This window comes from Mus caroli, unplaced genomic scaffold (assembly GCF_978045245.1).
Source record: "Mus caroli unplaced genomic scaffold, Mus_caroli_1 scaffold_19, whole genome shotgun sequence".
Taxonomy (NCBI): Eukaryota; Metazoa; Chordata; class Mammalia; order Rodentia; family Muridae; genus Mus; species Mus caroli.
The window spans coordinates 75,038,136-75,061,458 of NW_028227274.1; the positions used below are offsets into that span (position 1 = coordinate 75,038,136).

A 23,323-nucleotide genomic window follows, 5' to 3' on the forward strand; every position below is an offset into this window, starting at 1 on the left:
TAAAGAACTTCCTATTCACAAAGTGCTTTGGGCTCATCTATTATTCACGCACTAATGAGAATACTTAGATTGGGCCTTTTCTCCAAGGAGCTCAAAGCACTTTGTAAATGTTAACTCATTCACCCACTGAGTCCCAGTGGGACCAACAGAAACCCTCACCCCTTGGCTCTGCACTTGGTAAAGGCAAAGCCCAGCAAAGACAGCAAGCATGCTGGGAAGCAGATCCGGAGGCAGAGTGAGGCTGCTGCTCCTCTCTCTGTCCTCTGCCCACCTGACAGGGTTCCTGGTGCCAAAAGACCAGAATCTAATGAGCTGTTTCCCTGAGTCTGTACAGCATGCCTGGTGCCACAGCAGAAGGAGGGAGGAGAGTCAAGGGGACAAAGAGTGAATGTTTTCTGGGAATAACGGCCATCAGCAACTAAACACTCACCATACCGCAGATCTCTAAGTCCGCAATTGTCTTAATGAATCCTCGACCTTTGTTTATGACTTCACGGGGATCGTTGTCATTTTCTCTAAGTACGGGCAAGAATTCCAGTTTCATTCTGTTGCTGTGATTAAACCATTCTGACCGAAAACACCTGTGTTTATTTCAGGTTACACTTCCAGGCCATAATCCAATGGGGGGTGGGGGAGTCAAGGCAGGAACCTGAAGCAGAAACCATGGAGAAATATTGTTTACTGTCTCCATCACTGGCGTATGCTCAGCTGGCTTCCTGAAAAGGCCCAAGATCACCTGCCTAGGGATGGTGTCGCTCACAGTGGGCTAGTAATTAATAAGCAAGTCAATGCCACACAGACAAGCTCATGGGCCAATCTGACTGAGCAAACTCCTCAATCACGGTTTTCTCTTCCCTCTAGATTGTGTCACACTGAATTAAGAAACCTTATCAGGATAGCAAGTTAGGCAGCTGTCCAGAGGCTACCCCTTAGTCATGGCAGAATGGTGACCAGAACTCAATTCTAGCACCAAGGGTTGAGCAGTACCTGAAGCATGGTCTCTTCTCAGTGTTAAGGGGCAAACATGGCAGAAGTTATTGTCTAGTCATGTTGCGAAATCTCATTCTTGGGGAAAAGCTACTCACCAAAGTCAATCAATAGTAGGACCGAGGCTGAGGACACTGAATGGGGTACATTTCCATCGCTTCTTCTGGTGTCCCAGCTGTGGCTTGCTCTAGAACAGTACTGCCAATGCCATAATATAGCCGCCCTTTTCAAGAGTGTCCATTCTTTCAACCGTAGCCCTGCATCCCCATCAGTAGTTCAGCCTCATACTGATGTGATGTCCAACATAAAAAGTGCCAGGTCATTGGTGGGATAAAAGAGAGAACACAGCTTCAAGAGAAACCTTAATGCACATCAAATACTCTGATTGTCAATGATTTTGGTTTTTCTACTTTTAAAGCTATCAATGCAAGTCATAAGATGCATTCAGAAAATTTATACCGCATTCCCTCATCTCCCGCAATAAGAGATCAGCGATCTGTAAGTGCTGATTGAATGTCCCCACTAGGGCAAGGATAACGGGGGGTTCTAAAGACACCCATGAGGTAATCTTTATGCTGCCAGGGTTTATACTTGAGTTTACATGCATGACAGAGACACACCAGAGGTGACAAGTGAGGACCTGAGACACACAAGACTGGGGATAAACTACAGTGCAGTGGGGAGAGAGGAGCTGGGAAGGCTTTGTAGAGGAATTGGTATCTGAATAAGACCTAGAGGGATAAGCAAGCACAGCTAGGCAGAGAAGAAGATGCTCAAGACAGGGCAACGGGCATGCTCTAAGGGCAGAATAAGAGAAGAACCAAGCCTTCCAGGACAGGCTCCAGGACACACTGCAGAGGCCCAAGGGCACAAAGTCACAGAGCACTTTCTAGCCAGTCAGGGAAGTGCCACCAACTGCTTCAATGCCAGCCATTGGCAGGAGATGGGCAGCACCTACTCGACATGAAACCCGGTTCTGAGAGCCTGTGTTGGCCCCTCACAAAGAAGAAGGATTGGCTAAACCAGGGTGTTCTTCCTTAATGAACACAGACTCGCTGAGACTCATAACTTCAGTTTCTGGAGGCAAACCTGAGAGTCAATAAAGAGGCAGCACAGTCTAAACAATATTAAACTTCCTGGGAATGCAGTAATTAGAATTCCGAACACTAATAAAAGACTGTACAGTTAATTAGCAGGAGTCATAAAAGTCGAAGAACAAATATACCATGTATTAAATACAACTAATGGGATTGCTACACACAGACTGAAAAATTAAAGAGGGACGGGCTGGGAAGTGAGAGCGCTCGCCACAACCAAGTCAGCCAGAAGCGGAAGCAGATCCTCTCCATCTTTACAACCACAGATCCTTGTGCAAATGATAGCATTATCACACAACCTTTCCTGCCAGTATCAGAATGTTTAATTCCTCATTAACGGGCTCCACTTCCTTGAGGAGCCAGAAAAAAATCTGGCATAGCTAGACCATGTATTGTTTTCTCAGCCTGGAGACACACAGACACACATATACACATGCATGCACACACATGTTTCTAGCTGGTCTTAACTATTTTTTCTACACTTAATTATTTATGTGGTGGGGACTCACATACTTTGGCTCACATCTGGAGATCAAAGAATAACGTGCGAGAGCTCCTTTTCTTCTTGTACAATGGGGCTTTAGAGACTGAACTGGGATCATCAGGCTTGGTGGGAAGTCCCCTCACTCACAGAGCCGTCTTTATTACCTCTGTCTTAGTCAGCGTTCTATTGCTGTGGAGAACTATCATAACCACTGAAACTCTTACGAAGGGAAGTGTTGAATTGCGGCTGGCTTACAGTTTCAGAGGTTTTGTCCATTCATACTGATCATGGCAAGGGAGCGTAGTGGCACATAGGCAGACTTGGTGCTGGAGAAGGAGCCGAGAACTCTACGTCTGGATCCAAATGCAGCAGGAAGAGAGAGACTCTGGGCTTGGAATGGACTTTTTTGAAACCTCAAAGCCCAGCTCCAGTGACACACTTTCTCTATCAAGTGCCCCCCCTTCCTAATCCTTTCTAATAGTGCCACTCCCTGGAGACCAAATATTCAAATCTGTAAGACTATGGAACCATTTTCATTCAAATCACCACAGTCTCTAACTGGCTTTATACATAAGTAAGATCAAGCTGGCCTGAAACCTGCTGTGTAGCTGGTCTCAAATTCACAGAGATCTACCACTGAACAAGTCTTAAATGGATCTCCAGACCTTGGTGCAAAGGTCCACAGAAGAACAACAGCCTCATAAAACAGTGCTACATAGTAAAGATAGATAGATAGATAGATAGATAGATAGATAGATAGATAGATAGATAGATAGACTTAAATTTGGACTCATTCTGGACAGCTTTAATGGCAAGCTTCTGGAAAATGAAGAGGAAAGAAGAAACTAGCGTCACATGAATTCAAATAGAAAAACCTAGGCTAGGAGATTGTTTCAGAGAAAACAATCGAGTTTTTTCAGCAAACACAATAAAGATAAAAAAAAATAAAGAAAGAAGAAGAACTGGGAATGTATCTTAGTATTAGGATGTGTGCCTAGCATACTTGAGGCTATGTGTTCGATCCTTCGTGTGTGTGTGTGTGTGTGTGTGTGTGTGTGTGTGTGTGTGTGTGTGTGTGTAAAACCTATAGATTAAGGAGTGGAAGGACATTTAACCATGTTCTCTGGCATTCCCCAAATGTACTAAAAACCATATGGACGTCATAGTAGCTCTATTTACAACTGGAAAAACTTGGAAGTATCCTTCAGTAGATGAAAGAATAAACTGTGGAACATGCAAACAATGGAATATTACTCAGCAAGAAAAATGAACGACCAAGGACGTTGAAAAAAGGAAACAAGTGCATATTTCAAAGTGGAAAAAAAAAGGTTATGAATGGGCACATATTATGTGATTCCAACCTTACAGTGTTCTACAAAGATCAAAACCGTGGAAAAAGTAAAAATAGCAGTCACTTTCAGTCTTTAGAGAGGGGTGTGTGGAAGAGGGGACTTTGGGGGCAGCAAAATGATTCCATATGATACTGTAACAAGATATCCCTTTGTCTATGTTCTCAATATGTTCAATACTAAGACAGAATCTTAGTGTGGATTTGAATCCTTAGGTGATAGTGACGTTTACTGGATGTGAGGAATGAACATTTGCAAGGAGATGTGGCCAGCAGAGGTACAGGGGAGATCTCTGTGCTTTCCTATCAATGTCACTATGAATTAAGAATAGTTCTTTAAAACAACAATTTTTGGTTTTTTTCTTTTGAGACAAGGTCTCACCATGTAATTCTAGATGTCCTGGAACTCCTATGTAAACCAGACGGGCCTCAAACTCACAGGAATCCACCTGCCTTTGCCCCCCAAGTACTGGGATTAAAAATGTATGTTATCATGTCCATCCGAAAAAGGAATTAGTTTTATTTAAGATTTTAGAGACAAATTCAGTATACAGACTTTTGTTTTTAAAGTTAATTCTCATATATGGAAAATTCTAACACTAATAAGCTGGGTGTTCTGTCTTATTAAAACAATTATTCATAATTTGGAGCATAAGAAATTCTGGGATAGGTTTACTTTCCATACATTTTTGAGACCCTTCTTGAAACAGCTATAGGTGCGGTTCTAAAGTAGGTGACTGGTGTGAATGGAGTGAAATCCCCTCAAGTTATCAAGACCTGGGGCTGAATGAGCACCAAGGGAGCCATTATGTGGCATCATCATTGTTGTGCATGTTTGAAATTAAACATAAAGGAAGTGGTTTTTAAGTCTAAAAATGGGTGTGTGCTGAACTTCTTGGTGTTTCACTTTGCCATGAGGGATTTTGTCATTGTATCTGTCATTCATTGGATGGAAGATGACGTGCTCCCTGACTCACACCCTGGGGGACTCCCTCTTCACCCAGTATAAACGCCAGGGTCCCAAAGAGCTGAAGGGGTTTGCAGCCCCATAGGAGGAAGAACAATATGAATTAACCAGTAACCCCAGAGCTCCCTGGGACTAAACCACCAACCAAAGAAAACACATGGTGGGACTCGTGGCTCCAGCTATATATGTAGCAGAGGATGGTCTAGTCAGTCATCAATGGGAGGAGAAGCCCTTGTCTTGCGAAGATTATATGCCCCAGTATAGGGGACTGCCAGGGCCAGGAAGCAGGAGTGGGTGGGTTGGGGAGCAGGGGGAGGGGATAGGGGATTTTCAGAGGGGAAACTAGGAAAGGGGATAACATTTGAAATGTAAACAAAGAAAATATCTAATTAAAAAAAATAAGCCAGGGTCTTAGCAGTAATATTTTCCTGAAGATGCCAAGAAATTTCTAGAGCTTGGCTGTCCTTGGCCTTAAATGTCTTAGCACAAGTCTCCTCGGGCTTCCAAGTCCATTTGCCTCCTGGTCAATCCTATTCAAAGAACAAAGCCTTCCCTTCCTCAGCTGCCCTCTCATTATCCCTCACCTCCTTCGTGTTCGTGGCATGTGTTACCATGGATACGACCATGTACAAGGCTCACTGACTAGGTGTGTACATGCCTTCTGCCCCCAACCAATGAGTAGGCTCCATGGGGGCATGGTTTGTTTGTTAACTACTGACTTTGAATAAATGTCACTAAACATATGTAAGATGGTGCAGGAGGCCACCCTGGAGACAGGAGAATGCCCAGGCATGCTTCTGGAGACCCATAAGAGGACCTTCGTGGAAGAGCTAACCTGGGTGGGGTAGTACGTTCTAGGCTTTTTGTCGTTATGACAAAATACTGATCACCTTAAAGGAGGAAAGGTCTGTTTTGGCTCACAGGCTCAGAGATCTCAGTTTGTGGTCAGTGGGCTCCATTGTTCTCAGACCTGAGGCAAGGCAAGAAGGAGATGCATCCCCACTCCAGCGCACCCGTGAAGGAAGGAAACCGACACAAAGAGGTACTGTGCCGCTCCTTGCTTGAAATATCAACCAGCTTTTTATTGCTCTCCAAATGGTGTCTGGTCTCTTTATATGTTTTCCAGGTCCCTGATCTATGGGCTATGCCTTCCCCTGAGGCCCCATTTGATCACCCTGACTCTAAGCTGTACTCCGACGTAGTGTACATTTTTTCAGCTTCTCCCAGAGAGATCATACCCCGTCCTTTTAGGATAGGGATATGATACCATGTGATGGCTTCTCGACCACATTATCTGGTGTCTTAATCAGGGTTTCTATTCCTGCACAAACATCATGACCAAGAAGCAGTTGGGGAGAAAAGGGTTTTTTCCAGCTTACACTTCCACATTGCTGTTCATCACCAAGGAAAGTCAGGACTGGAACTCAAGCAGGTCAGAAAGCAGGAGCTGATGGAGAGGCCATGGAGGGATGTTCTTTACTGGCTTACCTCCACTGGCTTGCTCAGCCTGCTCTCTTATAGAACCAAGACTACCAGCCCAGAGATGGCACCACCCACAAAGGGACCTCCCCCCTTGATCACTAATTGAGAAAATGCCTTACAGCTGGATCTCGTGGAGGCATTTCCCCAACTGAAGCTTCTTTCTCTGTGATAACTCCAGCCTGTGTCAAGTTGACACAAAACTAGCCAGTACATCTGGAGTCCAGCTGGCTACTCAGTAGTACTGACTATCTAGCCAGGTAAACATATATATATACCATGATCTTTCAGGCCAAGGCACTATCACTAAAGATTTGGGAAGAAGGGGCCAGGAGTGTATAGTCCAATGGAAGAGAGCTGGCTTTGCCTGTGTGAGCTCCTCAGTTTGATTGTCCACACTAAAAATGCAACAAATGGGGTGTTGATTTAACTAAAGCCTTGTTTAGCAGAGGAAAAATGAAATCAGAGGGTTTTTTTTCAGGCTATGACCCTGAAAGCAGGACGCTTTGCTCAAATAGAAGTTGATGGGTGCCCAAGAGAGTGAGTCACGGGAGCTGAGGAACACCAGCTTGACCAAATGCCTATCTCTAACCACTTAGTTGTGCAGCCCAACCACCATCACCACCACCCCATTGCCTTCTGGGAAATGTACCACTGGGTGGTGGCTTCTGTACTTTCAGCTTCAATACACTTTAAATCTTGGCCAAATCAATAGGAATCAGATGTCACAAAGAATGTCCAATTAATGGTCCAGAGAGATGGCTCACTGGTTAAGAGCACTGGCTGCTCTTCCTGAGGACCCAGGTTCAAGTCCCAGGAATCACATAGCAGCTCACAACTGCCTGTAACTCCAGCCTCAGGGATCCATTGCCCTCTTCTGGCTTCCAAAGGCAGAGACATACATGCAAGCAAAATACCCATACACATAAAATTAAAAATAAATGTTATTGTTGTTGTTGCATTTAGAGAATGCTCAATTAAGAGAATACAGCCCTGTGCACTTTGTTTGGATTCTCCCTGAAACAGAGCTTAAGAGCAGATAGTTTCCCAGGAAGAAGGGAAGAGACACAGGGAATCAGGCAAGGAGGGAAGGATGGAAAGTCGAGACAGCAAACGCTGGACCCGTATGTGCCTCTAGCATGCAGGCAGAGAGGCAGAACACCAGAGCCAGCTGTGCAAGGAACCAGAGCCAGACATCTTCACACCTACTTCTATTAGTCAGTCCTACTCCCCAGGGCCTGAAGCCCTCAGCACCTCCCTCCCAGCTGCAAGGAGCTACTTAGGTACCTGGAATGGATAAGCAAGCAGGGGTGTGTGTGGGGGTGTGTGGGGGTGTATCCTGAGCAGTTAGTGTGGGTGCAGTTTGAGTAAGATGGCCACACCACTGCTGACAATCTGAGGCCTTCAGGGGGCTTTCCTCTCACTTGCTTTAAAGTCTGAAATGGAGGGGAGCAAGCGCAAGCCAAGTCAGGCCCTGAGCCTTGAAAACGGCTCCCATCATTGGCTGTGATCTTCACTGCTACACCCATGGGCAAATGTACATTTCTTAGTTATGTACGACAGAAAAAAGTGCCAACTCAGCACCTCCTGGATAGGGTGGCCTTGAAGGCTGCTGCAGAAAACTCCTGTGGATGCCCCGAGCTGCAGCTTCAAACATCTGCGGCCTAAAGAACACTCTGTCATGATTCTGGGCCCAGCTTTTCCCCAAAGCTTCAGGAAAAGAGTCAAGCTTCATCCAATTATCTATGCACAGCTTCTTAGTTAGGGTCCCAGCTGCATGCAAACCATCCCCTGGGGGCTCGTTCCTTAGGATAAAGGAAGGGTGTGGGTATTGCACTGGATATTTTTTAATCCATGATGACGTGTGTATGTGTGTGTGTGGTATGTGGTGTGTGTTCATATGTGTGCATGATATACACATATGCATATTTATGCACATATATGCATATATGTCAACAAGAACAAAAATCTGATTTTTTCCCCTGAAGGTATTTCTAGAAAACAAAATCAGAAAGAGGCACAGAACTTCCATTGCAGCTCTTTGAAGACAAGGTCAATAAACCCTGGAGTTCGCTATCTAAACCAGGCTGCCTTTGATCTCTTCAGCCTATCTCCGTCTCCCGAGTGCTGCAACTAAAGGTGTGTGCCACCACAACCAATGTCACTGCATTTCTCATAAACTTTTTAAATCTTGTATTCAGTCCAACGGCTGGCTCTCTGGTTGTGACTTTTCCTGCATTTGTGACCCCGTTCTCTCTGGGGTTCATAAGACTGTCTTTTTGTCCTCAGCAAGAGACCATATGTGCACCAACACAGATGCAGCTCCAGCCAGTTCCCAAACACTGCCAGATAATGTCACCAGAAAGGGGACGGGTGTGGGGGGTGTACAGGTACTGTCTGTGATGGCCTCAATTTCAAATGCAAGTGACTAAGTCACGCCTCTCTGTCCCACTGTCCTCTCTCTACAAGCTTCTGCAGGCACTGTTGAGGACCCTTCCAGCTCCATACGGTGTAGGGCTCAGATATAACTTCTCGGGACTTGGAACCTGTCAGTGCAAACACCAGAACATGCATCTAACAGTATTTTGGGTCACCAAGAGTTTCACACTAAACAGTGCTTGTGTGATTTTCTTTTCAAACTGATAGACGGTACATTAGTGACGTTATCTGTCCCCCAAAAGGAGATAAAAAGCCCATTGACAAGAAGCTGAGGCAGGAGGATTAAGAATGGGCTCCCCCCACTCCCTCTCTGCCAGCTAAGCAATCAACCAGCGGGCCATTCCCATCAGGCTGAGGAGGGGCATTTCCTGCGCGGTGATTTGTGTCGGTTAAAAGCAGAAACATTGAGCAGTGACTTGAGGTTTTGTTGGTTTGGTTTGCTTGTTTTAGTCAGCTGGGACTCTTACAGAACAACAGGTGGGAGGGACAGACAATCAGACCAAAGATGAGGAAATCCACAGACTCTCCAGAACTTTCTTCCTATGACAAGGAGACGCCAAAGCCACCCTCTCCCCACTCCAGGTTCCTAGTCACCAACAGGGTGCGGAACGGCTTCATCATCTCTAGACCTGCTGTGGAATTTAAGTTTGTTTAATAATCATGAGTATGCTTTTCCCTATGAATGAAGTGAACTATAGGTGGGGATCTTCTACCTATAGCACAGCATACCAGAGAGGCTAGGACCTGAGTTCAAGTTCTTGCTCTCAGAGACAGTCAGCAGTCACTCGGTCTCTCTGGACTTCAGTTTTCTACTTACTGTGTTTGATCCCTTTCCATTCCACATATAAACACTGACAGGACTGACGCTGAACAGAGACCTTGGCGATTCCGGGTAGCTGGCTTCACTGACCCACCAGGTATGGAAAGGGGTTGGTAAAATTGTACAAAAGAGTGAGGGCAGGCATACCTGCAAGCTACCACTGAATGAGGTGGTTCACAAGCAGCACCCAGCTCAGAACGTGCCGGTGGGGAAGATGTAGCAGCCAAGGCTGGAATAACCTCCTGGACACAACAAAAAGAGTCCCCTCATCTTCCACCTGCCTAAAATCTACACTTGATCTTAGCCAAAAGGCCGAGAAGCAATACCTGCCTAAGATGCAAACAAGTGATCGAGTGACCCTTGTAAGAGGCGTGTCTCACCCTTCTCTTTCTGGCAGTATGTGTTGTGTACAACACCCTAAAGAACCTCTTCCTATAAAACGTTGGGAACGTAGCCTCTTTTTGAAATAGCAGACAGAGTCTTGCTGTACAGCCACGGCTGCCCTTGAACTAGCAATCCTCCTGCATTAACCTCCAGAATACTGGCTGGATTACAGGGCACGCCCAGTATACATATATTGCATCGCTGAGCTAGCATAATCATTAAAAATAAGCAAAGGCAAAAGATATGGGGAGGGCTGGAGAGATGGTTCAGCGGTTAAGAGCACCAGCTGCTTTTCCAGAGGCCCCAAGTTCAATTCCCAGCACCCACATGGGAACTCACAACTGTCTATAACTTCAATTCCAGAGGATCCGGCATTCTCACGCAGACATGCATGCAGAACACCAGTGAACATGAAAAGATAATAAGATAAGACAAAACCGAGGATCTTAATGGTGGTTTTTTTGGGTTTTTGTTTTTTGTTTTTTTGCCTTTAAGAGAGGGTCCCACACCCTCAGACAAGAAGACTGGAGAGAACCTTGTGAGGAAGTGGGGCACACCTGTCCAGCCAGGCATCGATTAAGCATCACATTCTATGACTTGTCAGAAACTGTGGGGAAACTTTTCCCTGTATACGGCTATAAGCAAGACATTCACACTTGATCAAGGTTCGCAGCCTGAGGTCAAAGCAGTCGCCATCTGTAATATCCTAGCACCCAAGACAACGAGATCATGCATTTCCTCAGAGAGCTCAGAGTCCATTCAGGATCTGGGGAGACTCAGCTGCACCTTCAGGGCCTAGTGGCTGGTGTCTGACCTGCACTCTAGGAAAGAGAACCTGTTGCCAACAGCTGTTGGCAAAGAACCATAGAGTTCATTATAGCCTGGGGCTATGGGGCCAGGGAACCATGGAGCTGGGAGGGGCTCATGCAGAGTAGGAGTGGAATCGATTTGTGTCCACCCCCAAAAATCTCATCTCAAGAATGGTTAGAGGAGGACCACTCCCTCCCCTATCCCGGGGCCTGCATATCCCAGTGCATATAGTCCTGAACCACCACCCCTCCCCCACCTTTGCCCACCCCAGAGGAGGTTACATAGTGACAGCCAGGTTGAACTCCCCTCTCCATATAAGGTCATGTTCAGTATGCACCTGGGATTCCTCCTTATGCAAATGAGGCATTCTTAGTACCCTGGCCCCAACCAAAAGCCCTTACTCACACCCAAATGTGTAAAAGGCCTTTGTGTCCCTACCACCACCACCAATTAAATGAGCTGTCTCCCTGAAGCCTGTTTCCTGAGTTTATTCTTGAAGCACTCACCTGTCTGAGGTCACATCACCCCCAGTTGCGCCCTCCTCCTTCTCCCTCTCAGGCCACCAGAGAAAGAGGTGAAAAGTAGCTGAAGTTTCTAAGGAGAAACCATGCATTTGGACAGCCAGAAATCCCCAGAACAAGATGGGCTGCAGTCAGCTGGACCATTAAGACCCAAGAACTGGGAAGACAGGCACTATGTGGAGGTATTAGGTGTAAAGGGGGCTTTCTTCATACATTTGAGTTTATCATTCACCAGAGGACAGACACGACAGCAGGATCCCTTTAGTGCTGTGCCTGCAAGAAGGAGGCCATGCAGTCCTCATACCTCCAGGGTAACCAGTGCATCACAGTGAGAAACCATGCAAGTACAGAGTCTACCACAGGGCATTTACCCTAAACCCATCCTCAGTCACAAGGGCAACCACACAAAGGGGAAGCCAGGCAAATAGGAAGACAAAAAGAAGAAGGTCAGTCAACATCCCTCAACACATACACACTGACTCAAGCCCTGGCAAGTGTGCAGAGTGGCCATGCTGTTTATCAATGGGGAACTTTCAAATGCTTTGCAAGGGTAAATTCAAAAAAATATTTCTTCTGTCTTTGGATGTAAGTCCTCATAAAAGAAAATATAGATGATAGTTAGATAGATAGATAGATAGATAGATAGATAGATAGATAGATAGATAGATGGATAGATAGATACATACATACATACATACATACATACATACATACATAGGTAGATGATAGGTAGATGATAGATAGATACATACATACATACATAGATGATAGGCAGATGATAGATAGATACATAGATACATAGATAGATGCATAGATACATAGATACATAGATAGATACATAGATAGATACATAGATGATAGATACATAGATGGAGAGAGAGAGAGAGATGCAAGGTCTGTGTATAACTTCTTACCTTCCTCTATGGCGTTGTCTTTCTGTTTCCTGATGTCTCCATCTTAGTGCTATTTTCATTGTCAGACTGACCTTGAGCTCACTTTTAAGTGAGGATATTTGTAATGCCCCTGCCTCTGCCTCCACAGATTAAAGCTGATGCCAACACACCAGGGCTTCCTTTTCCATGCTTTGGGTCATGTTGCTATTTTTCCAATGAACATAAATCTAAAACTTTTGATATCCAGTAATAAAATGTGGACTGATAATAGTCCCCCATTATCTACTACTTTATTGCAAAATGTGATTATTTGTTTGTCTATTTATACTTATGATTAGATGGGGGGGATGTATATAAAATCTAGGCCTTATACAAGATTTGGGTCCTAATTTGTGCTACTTATACAGCCCAATAAGTTTCAGATTTGAACATAAAATGATCCTGAGAACACAGATAAACCTTAAACTCATTAAAATATTTTTAAAAGGCCAAATGCAAAAAGTAAGAAAAATTAAAATCTTAACTACATATTATATGATTTTATTTGTATGAGATATCCAAAACAATAAATCTATGTAAGAAGTGAGCAGACTCGTGAATTCTTGGAGCCAAGGGGTGAAAACACTTAATGACCACAACTAGACAAGGGGACCTTCAGAAGTTACAGAAAAACTTGAAGACAGACCATGATGGCGGTAGGTCAACACTGAGGATTGAATTATATATACACTTTGAATGGGTTGGATTTATGGCATGTGCATGGTACTTCTGTAGCGCTGTTTTTAAAATGATTTCGATTCAGAGCAAGGTCAGGCGACTAGCAACAAAAATGCAAGTCCTAAAAGGGAGAAGAGGAAAAAGGTCATAGTTGAGGTAAATACGATCAAACTGGGACAAATAGCAAGTACATTAGATGTGGATGAAAGCATCAAAACAAACCCTATTATTTTATACAATTAATAGATGCTAATTTTTTTAAATGGAGTAATGCAAGTCCCTCTTAGAGGATTATGACTTTGCAAAGAATTCCCAACAGATAAAACTTCAAGTTTCAAATAAAATGTCCAACTTTCAGTCAAAGATCACAAAATACTCCTGAAAAGAACTGTCAGACTGACAACAAATCACCATCCAGAAAAGATGTCAGATGATGTCGTCAGTTGACATTCATTGATCAGTAATTGTATCCTAACTATGTTATTCATAAGTATAACTCAAAAGAGATGCTTAGAAATTTCTGCAAACAACATAAGGCACTAAATACAGCTGCATAAATTTAGAAGAATACAAGAGATATCCCAGATTGTGTACATATATGTATATATACATATATGTATATATATATAATTGAAAGTTTAATTAATTGCTAAAGTAGAAGTTTAAATGCAGTTAAAGAAAGATTTATTAGATTAGAAAACAAATCTTAAAAAGCTAGCCAGAAGTCATAACAGGAAAGGAGTTTTCAAGGCATGAGGTAGACTTCTACCAGAGCTCCAGAGACATAGAGAATATGGAAGAAGGGATCTTTGCTGGAGGTTTCCTAGAACTGTTGAAAAGTATCAATCCTCAAAATCAGAATGTCTATAATAAGCACATCATTGTGGTATAAAGGAAAAACTCCAAAGGAAAAATATATATGATAGGCAGTAAGAAAAGAGCATTCACCTGAAGGAATGACCAAATGATGGCTAACGACTGAGAGCAAGAATGAGGACAGAACAAGAAGCTACACTGAAACAATACCCAGCTTACAACCCCAGAACCAGACAATCTACCCGCCAAAAGCCAAGTGGAAATAAGACAATTCTGAGCACATTAAAAGAGAAAACGGAGAAAGGAGACGACACCACCGTCAGATCCTCACTAAGGGAAACCCTAAGAAAGTTTCTGAAACAGACAAAATCAATTCCTAAAAACAACCAGGAATAAGTAAAGCACTGAAAAATGAATAGCAAAGTAACAGGGGAAAGAACAGACGCTTATGACTATAAACACAGGGGTAAATGTATGGGCCGATATAAATAAGCACTCGCCGTGTGAAACACACATGGACACATCTGTAATTCCAGTACTCAGGAAGCTGAACAAGAGATCATGAGACCAAGGCCAGCCTCAGTGATGTATTGAGGCCCTGTATTAATTTTTTTTAATTAACCAGATAATAGTATCGACCTTGTATGACTAAGACAAAAGGCCAAAACACAAGTAAACATAGCCAACAAGTTGGGCAGGCGGTGATCCGTGTTTAAGCATTATGATCTGTTGTGTGCTCGGGAGACTGATAGCATATTTAGGATTTGTTAACTGGGGCAATTTTAAAGGACCAGAACACCCACAAATTAAATATAGGTGTTCAGATAATACATTTTTTTTAAAGTATGAGATATCAACCACTTTTTTCCTTAAGACCAGTGCTATTTGGTTTCACCCTCCGTCTCTGGGCTCTCTCAGAGACCTCAGGTTCCTGTCACCCAAGCACTAAGATCAGGCCTCTGGACCAGAGTGGGCCAGGAAACAACACTCGGTCCTACCCCTGCACAGGAACATCAATGCTTACTATCCTCCCAAGGACAGGAGATCTGTGATCCCCGCCCCACCCTAAACCCCAGCTGACAGATGCAGCTTCCTCCAGCACACTCCAATCCATTTTCTAAACCAGAGGCCATTCCTGCTCCTTCACACCCACCGGGAGAGGAGCAAAAGGCTAAAACTCCAGCAGGCTAAGTATCATCTTACATCATGGATTACATCTCTGAGTGCACTCAGACTCACAGAAAGTCTCTACAGAAGGACAGGGTGGGGTTAGCAGTGGAAAGGGGCTGCTGAATTATGATGTCAGCAGAGGTATGATGTCAGCAGAGGAATGAGGTCAGCAGAGCTATGAGGTCAGCAGAGCTATGAGGTCAGCAGAGCTATGAGGTCAGCAGTTCCTGCTAATAGGTGCAATGATTGAGAGTCTCTCACTTTGCTTACATGCTGCTCTTTTTAATTCTTTTTTTTATTTTGCCTCTTCATCTCCTTCTGCTCCCCTCCTTCTCCTCCTCCTTCTGATTATATTAATAAAAGTGTTCATATTTCACAGGGTCTCACTATAAAGCCCACACTGGCCTCTCCAAATCCTCCTGTCTCAGCCGTCCTACTATGCCCCACTGTTTCCATGATAGGCTGTTTTTCGTTAGCTGAAAAGAAAAATACAAAAAGGAAAACGCCATGGGATGGAAAGGTTTGGGCGCTCTGTGGCCCTGCTTGGTGACGGGTTCCTCAAGTCAGTCACAACTGTGTGCGGTCTGGTTTTGGTTTTGTGCTGATATTAATCTTTGTATTAAGAGGTAGAGGCCCTACTCCTCTGGCCTCCAGCCTGCCTCAGCTTTGCCCATCACCTAGCACCTTGCCAGCCAGGACAAACCCTTGGCACACTTGTAAAGTGTGCAGTTTCTCCTCCAGACCCCTCCCTTTCACTGCCTCCCCTGCTAGATCACTCCATTCCCCTCCTAGCCGAGGTGACTGACATTTTCACACTTTTTATATTTTCAAGCCAGATAAAATACAATCTCAGGGGGAAGTTTGCCGAACTAATTCACAGTATTGTAAATGGATATTAAAGAGATATCCAAAGGCCATACCAAATTTTCTGGGGCTCTAGATCGTCTACTCGATGCTGGCCTGTACAAAATCCCATCGGCTTTCTTAAGAAATTTCTTTTTTTTTCTTTTTCAAATTTTTTATTTTACTATTTTTAAGTGTGTGTGTGTCTGTCTGCCTATTTGTGAGTGGCTTTACATGGACACCATTACCTCAGAAGCTGTAAGATGGTGTTGGATCTCTTTGAGCTGGAGTTACACATGGTTGTGTCCACATAACCTGGGTACCAGGATTCGAACCTGGGGTGTGCTCTTAGCTGCACAGTCATCTCTTCCGCCCTTATCTACTGATTCTTGTTTCCTACTTCTTGCTCCCTACTTGTAACAAGATTTAAAAGAAAAAAATATGTAAAATGATTGGGTTTTTTTTCTCCAGATAACAAAAAAGAGAAAGAGACAAGATAGCTTTTTCTTCAAGCACTCCACTCCATGAAAGCTGAACTTTGAAATAAGCTTATTCCATAGTATCATAGTGAGAGGGTATTGGCAAACCTGGCCTTCTCTGGCAATTAAATACATTTCTGCTGCTGACCAGCCAGAGAAATACAGAATATATACCACCCAAAAAGCAGAGCAGACATGTATAACATTTAGTTCATAATTGCTATTAAAGCTACTTATACTGTGATCTTTCACAGTGAAGACGGCTTAAAACGCCAAAGGTCCAAGCCAGAAATGGGTCTAAAGTGGTCCTGCTTCGGCCATTCCTTCCCCGGATGACTCTCTCTGCTTTCACAAGCCCGTGTTTCAGGGTCAGGAGAATGAGTTGACTGGAGCATGTGCATTGGCCTACAAATATAAAAAAATAGATGAATTGCTCTTGGGAAACACTTTTGTTAAAATATTCAGAGTTTAATGTGATTGAAACAAACAGAAAGAAAGCCATCAAGCATTAGATTTAGTGTCATCCAACTGGGGCCAGTGTCTGTCTGTTTACCAGCACACAGCTCTGGGTGCAGGTCAGGCTCCATGTGCATCCCAAAGAGAAGCCAATGTCTATTAGATATCTATTAGAATGAGCAGGGTCAGCCCCACGCTGAGAGCTTCTCTTAGCTTGCATGTGCTAAGATTGGCTATAGATGTTTGTGTACTTTGAATTCAGATCTCATTCTTTTCAAACCATGCCCTTTACAGACTTCAAATCCATGCCTGTGGTCATTGCTATCTCTTCAGTATTTCCTTTAGAGCTTGTGGCTGAGTCCCAGAAACTGGCTGGCCTTTGGTCTTTGGAGTGCCTGAGTTTGCTATGTAGGACAGCCAGATAACATGTGACTTTAAGGAACTTCAGGACCCTGACTGCCACCAAGTTAATGGCTTCTGAGAGCTGGAAGAGAGTTACAACCACCTATAGAAGTCAAAGTATTCCACCCCATTCCAAATTTCTGGGTTCCAACTACATGAATTGAAATAAAGACATCATCGACTTCTACCAAGACCTGAGCATTGGAAAAGGGCAGGGGTCTGTGCCTAATCCAAAGGCCTTGAGTGCATTATCATCTTCTGTTGGAGTGTATTAGTCTATTTCTATTGACATAGTGAAAATCCCTGAAATTAGGCAATACATGAGAAGAAAGAAAGGAGAAGAAAGGAAGGAAGGAAGGAAGGAAGGAAGGAAGGAAGGAAGGAGGGAGGGAGGGAGGGAGGGAGGGAGGGAGGAAGGGAGAGAGAAAGAAAGAAAGAAAGAAAGAAAGAAAGAAAGAAAGAAAGAAAGAAAGAAAGAAAGGAAAGGAAAGGAAAGGAAAGGAAAGGAAAGGAAAGGAAAGGAAAGGAAAGGAAAGGAAAGGAAAGGAAAGGAAAGGAAAGGAAAGGAAAGGAAAGAAAGAGGTTTCTTCACCAGATGCAGTGGTGTGCCCCTGTAACCCAGTACTTAAAAAATAAGATCAAGATTTGAAGCTCAATCTCACCATCATAGTAGCTTCGAGGCCAGCCTGGGCTACATGAGATCCTGTTGAAAAAAAAAAAAAAAAAAAAAACAAAGAGTAACTGGATGCAGTCATGTGTGCTTTTAAAATCCCAACACTTAGGAGGCAGTGGCAGGTGGATCTCTGGCTTTGAGGTCATCTAAGAACTCCTAGGGAGACCATGTCTCAAACAAATGCATAGACAGACAGACAGACAGACAGACAGACAGAAAAACATTTAAAAAGGAATAATGGTTTCTTTAGGCAGAGTGTTCAAGACTCAGCAACTCCATCTAATGTTAGAGCCTATTACTAGAGCATTTCACAGCGAGAGGGGAAGCAAGAGAAAGACTGAGGAGTAAGCTAAGTATCTTGGCTTGCTCTTCTTTCTTCCTTTCATTCCTCTGTGTGTGTGTGTGTGTGTGTGTGTGTGTGTGTGTGTGTGTGTATGTGTGTTGCCAGTAATCAAAGCCAGGGCCTTACCACTGAAATACAACTCCAGGCTTGAGGTCTACTCATTGATAACAACTTATTCATAGAAAACTAATTGGAGTCCCCAGAAAATCACATTAATCATTTCTGAGGTCATGTGACCTAACTATCTCCCTTTAAAACTCCACTACCCCTTAATACTATTACATTAGGGACCAAGCATGCAACACAGGCACCTTTGGGTGACATCCCACAACCAAACCAGAGCGGTAATCTCTCTCCAAATACACTCCCCCAAATATCAGTTCCCAAAAGAACTGTCATGGATCCACCCGATGAACTGAGAATCATAGTTCGAACTACAGCTAGTGTGGGCCAAATCTACTTCAGAATAAAATGGCATGACAAATTTAAAGTGGTCCACAATATGCCTTACTGGTTCAGAGTATGTTTCAAACTCTAAACAGATATCAACTTGAAACCAGGTTTTGCTACTTACCAAGCTGTGTGGACTTGAGAAAAAGGAACACACTCTAAGCTTCAGTTTTCTCTGTGTAGACAATGGTACCTAATTCAAAGGAGCCAAGTGATAATTAGATGCAAGGTCCTACTTATAGCTAACATATAAGTGTTTTAACTGTGAACATGTTTTTCTTTCAAAAAAAAAAAAAACCTCAAGAATGAGTCAACAGGCTCTTCCTGTTCTTCTACGGTGAGTCTCAAGGCAGCATTTCCAGAACCTTCCATTTGTCCCCTGCTTGCCCGTCTTAAGCCATTGTCCATGCTCTGTCAGCCCTGTTAAGACAGGCTTGTAAATGGTTACTAGCCTGCTTATTTGGGATTTCTACTTTCTGTGCCTTACCAAAGATGTGATTCTCTTCTGCTTCCTCCAGCTCCACATCTTTTACAATACTAAACTATGGAATGACATCCTTGTCCCCAGAGACATCCTTCAAAACAGCAAACAACATGTTTAGTATTTTAAGGGCTGGTTTCTAAGAGTCTGTCGCCCCGCAGCTGCCGGTCCTGTGGGGGTTGGGGGGGGGGGAACGTCACAAAAGAAAGAAAAGAAAAGTAAGTTGTATGAAACCCACAGATTGATTTTTGGCTTAGGCCCACCTTAGGAAAACCATGGCATCTCTAAGCTCTACACTGACTTCCGGTCCTGTTCTCAGCATCCCTGACCAAAAAGAAAGAAAGAAAAAAAAAAAAAAAAAAAAAAACCAAGTTGGGAGTGGAGTGGGGATTGGACAGACGTACTTTGCAAATGAGAGTGCCTCCTTCTGCAAGGGGGAAGTGGTAGCTCTAAAGGTTTCACCTGACAGAGTCGAGAAGTGATTCTCCCCCACCCCTAACTTACATATATACACAAAGTCCTTAATTATTCTACTGTCAACAGGAACAGAATACATCCTACCACCCCAGTCCCTGAATTAAAGAAGGAAAAAAAAAATAAGTTAACACCAGGCCCGAGGAACTTCTTTGAAATGTTGTTAACTCTTTTCCTAATGTGAACTTTTTTCCTAGAGTAGATTAATGTCCTCTTGCCTCTGATTTCTCCCACAGACATCTAACTGGATTCCAAACCTGGAAACTCTTAGAAAGAGGCGGGTTTCCTGCAAGGCTGCCCACTTGTTCTCCTTGCTGATCCCATAGCTGCCCCTCCGCATTTTAGGCGCCCAGATTGCCTGCCGAACGGGTCACCTTTTTCTGCTTTGATTGCACTCCGCGGAGCTGGAGAGGGGCCTTTTCCCCCTAGCTAGTTCCGGGAGGCCAATCCTCCGTGCGCAGGAAGGCGCTGTGCGACCAGGCCAAAACCTTGGGAGGAAGACCGATCAGGCCAGCGCAGGGCTCTGGAAAAGCAACCAGAAGCGACACTCACCAGACCCATGACTGCCTCTCACCAGGAACCAGGGTCTGTGCACTCTGTGCTTCACCTGACAGGAGATCCCTCCCGCCGCCCACCGTCTGGGGAGGGATCTACCACGCCAGGGCTGAAACTCAGATCCGGTGGCGGGAGGGGGTGGCGGGTGGCGGGTGGTAGATTCCCCCTAAACCCTCTCCAGAGAATCCAAAAAGTGCAAAAACAGGCTGGACCTCCGTCCTCTGGGTACCCAGAATGAACCCGCAGCATTTCCTGCGTTAGGGTAAGCAGGTAGGCCAAAATTCAAGACACCCCTCTGGCGCATCCCAGCCAAGCCCCGGAGTGTCCTCCGGGTGCCCAACCCTCCTCCTGGGCCACCTGACCGCGGGACCTTTTACCCTTGGCGGAGAGGAAATCCCGTCTCTGCACTCTCTTTCAGAAGCGGCTGTAGCTCTGACCAGGAGCGTCTGGGCTTGAGCTGGCGATTGGCGACTGACAAGAGCTCGGGGGTGGCAGGAACGCAAACAGCCCCGGCCCCCGGGGCTCCGCACTGACCGCGGGGAGTCCCCACCCGCCCTCGGAAGGCGGAGCCGACCTTCTCGGACTGGACAAGTTCTCGCCGTACCTAGGGGGCGCGGTGAGCAGCCAGGGCGCCCAGGAATTCTTCGAACCAAAGAAAGCCCCAGAATTGGGACAAAAGCAGCTCCAAGTCCTTTTCCTTAACCAAAACTCTCCTCTATAAACCCTTTCTCTGAATGCCCTTTGCTTTGGAAACTCCACGCTGGAACCCATGAGAGCCATGGGTTCAATCCTATCCAAACTGTGAAGCACCTAGAACACGTTTGCTGACACTTCCTTTCTAGAACCTGCCAAGGCCAGGGCGGGGGGGGGGGGGGGGGGGGGGGAAGGGGCTGTCTTAAGCTCTCGCTGTTAGGAAGAGGCCCTATCTTAACAGTTTGCTGACAGGTTATGATTACCTCTTCCACGCTCTTACCCTTCCTGTCCACAATGTGCTGGTTTCAACTGGCATAGTAACAGATACAGAGTCCCAGTCTTAACCACTCAGAAGAGAGAAAAAGGGAAAAAGGAGATGCGTGGCTCCTACCTCCAGATCTCCCTCAGCAGCCAACAGTCTTCTCCCACCACCATCTTCATCCCAGGCTCAAAAAACATGGTCTGATTTCTCTGCAAGAGTGCAGACTGTAGTGGCACTGAGAGCTAACACCAAACCTAGAGCTCTCTCTCTCTCTCTCTCTCTCTCTCTCTCTCCCTCTCTCTAATACAAATTGAAAGAAGCATAAACGCACCTAACTAGGCCACCTGGTTTAATCTGAGGACATTTCCCCCCTTCCAAGGCTCTGCCCCACATCACCTTTACCTACCCAACAGGTTTGCAAACTGTTATAAACCCAAGGGGCTAAGCATAGGACAGGTCATCTTGGGCGCTCAGAGTTGCTAAGTCTGCTACGTCTGGGGAGGGGATCCTGGTCTTAATGGATACTGAAGACAGTGGATCACATACCTGGTTCGCTTGAGGCCGGCCCCCAACCCCCTGCTGTTGGCCAGCCTTGTGTGGACTCCACCCAGCACATTCTGTCTACGGTGCCTTCCACCCGCCAGCACGGGGCTGTTCTCTTAATGAATTACTAATGAGTTAAAATTGGGCAGCAGGCTTAATTAAAGCGTAGAGGCAATGTGTTTACCACATTGTAATTGAACTCATTAGGGCTATGGCTTTTTGTTTTTTAAGCAGCCGCCTTCCTTCTCTGCGTCGAATAATCTATGGGAATCGTTTATTAGAGAAAGAAGGGGTAGGGAGAAACATTACATCAATTCTTTGAATGAAAAAGACAGGGTGAGGATGGGAAGACTAACATACCTCCAGTCTATGAGGCCTTGGTAGGTCCAGGGCCAGGCCAAGACGTCCCAAGATTTCGAAGGGAAGGTTAATCCGTGGGAGACCAGCACCAGGGTAGTCACTTAGGGACCAGGCCAGTGCAGAAAACCTCCCTATGTAAGGCCACCTAGACCTCCTGGGTTTTGTCCACCTTGCTAGAATCCCTCCCCCGGAGTCCTGATCTCTACCTGGGACCCCTGACCCATATTTGCCAAACCCCTACCCAGGTTTGAAACTCCCTAGTGAGATGATTGTCATCCCGGTCCCCAAAGCTCCCCATCCCCCTTCCTGGGAAGGACTCACTCGCAGGACTTTAACCTTCCCAGCTTCCTTTCCTCGGTTCCATAGATACTCAATTGATGTTCACGATCAACGCTCCCAAAAGACACCAGCCTCTAGGTCCAGCCTCCCCTCGGGTGTTTGTTCTCAAGAACTGGAGAAGGATATAGCCATTAATGAACTGCCTGTCTGTGGGTGGCACAGGCGACCTGCAGGCCTTGAGACAACCTTTCCCCTCAGAATCACAAGTTCAGCCCAGGCTATGTACACCTGGTGTGCACGGTTAACCTTTTGCCCTAGGCCTCATTGCAGTTACCCGGCCCTCAACTTCGCCTTCTTTGGGTGCTGTTTGAACTACTGGGCACTGAGAGGGTGAGGGGTGAAGGACTGTCTCTGCGCTGTGGCTCGGCCCTGCTCTGCCTGACCAACAGGCGGCGTCAGAGACCCAGGTCTTAGCTGGGAAGTGGGGGTGCGGATCTGAGCAAGCTAAACTGAGAAGCTGGGTGCGAGAAGATCGACCCTCACCCCAAACTTACAAACTTGCGGAGAAGGGGAGTAGGAAGCGCTAAGGGACTACGAGGAACGGAGAGCAGGGGAGGAGCGGACCGGACGGGGACCCGGAGGAGTACCAGTCCGCAAGCAGGCACGCAGAGAAGCGCGGACTGCGGGCGGCGGCGGATCCCGCGCGAGGGAGGCGGCGGGCGCCGCTGGAGACAGAGCCGGAGCAACGGCGGAGCGCCAGGCAGGCGGGAGGACCGAGCGCTGAGGGCCGAAGACCGCGCGGGCGGTGCGGACAGGTAAGTGGCCTCATCCTCTGCCCTCGGCCTCCACTCCTTTTGAGAACCCAGAGCTGAATGACACTCCAGGAATCCCACGCTGACCCCGACCTCCTCCCTCCCCTCTGGCGTTAAATGCACACCGGTTCCCAAGTGCCCGCTTCACACCTTGGCAGGTTTTGTCAAAGTCTCCCATCCTGTCCATTCCCTGCACCACCCTACCTCTTCTCTCCTTCTGACCCAGGAGGTTGAGGTAAATTGTTTCTAATTTGTTGGTAAAAGATTAATTGCAAAGGGTGGGTCG

At 45.6% G+C, this 23,323-nt stretch overlaps 2 long non-coding RNA genes and 1 pseudogene across 2 annotated transcripts; all 3 read right to left on the bottom strand.

Moving 5' to 3' along the window:
* Positions 1-9,790: 9,790 nt before the first annotated feature.
* LOC115029930 (U2 spliceosomal RNA) lies at positions 9,791-9,945 on the bottom strand (annotated as a pseudogene).
* Positions 9,946-12,823: 2,878 nt separating this feature from the next.
* On the bottom strand, positions 12,824-16,361 carry LOC147000330 (uncharacterized). The gene is made up of 3 exons (XR_015046095.1): positions 16,024-16,361; positions 15,203-15,408; positions 12,824-13,067 (listed from the first exon to the last, which is right to left on the bottom strand). It is a non-coding gene; the product is annotated as an uncharacterized LOC147000330 (long non-coding RNA).
* A 127-nt stretch (positions 16,362-16,488) lies between these two features.
* Positions 16,489-22,860, bottom strand: LOC110285070 (uncharacterized). The gene is made up of 6 exons (XR_015046060.1): positions 22,780-22,860; positions 22,268-22,397; positions 18,877-18,998; positions 18,703-18,771; positions 17,775-17,815; positions 16,489-16,659 (listed from the first exon to the last, which is right to left on the bottom strand). It is a non-coding gene; the product is annotated as an uncharacterized LOC110285070 (long non-coding RNA).
* Positions 22,861-23,323: the final 463 nt, after the last annotated feature.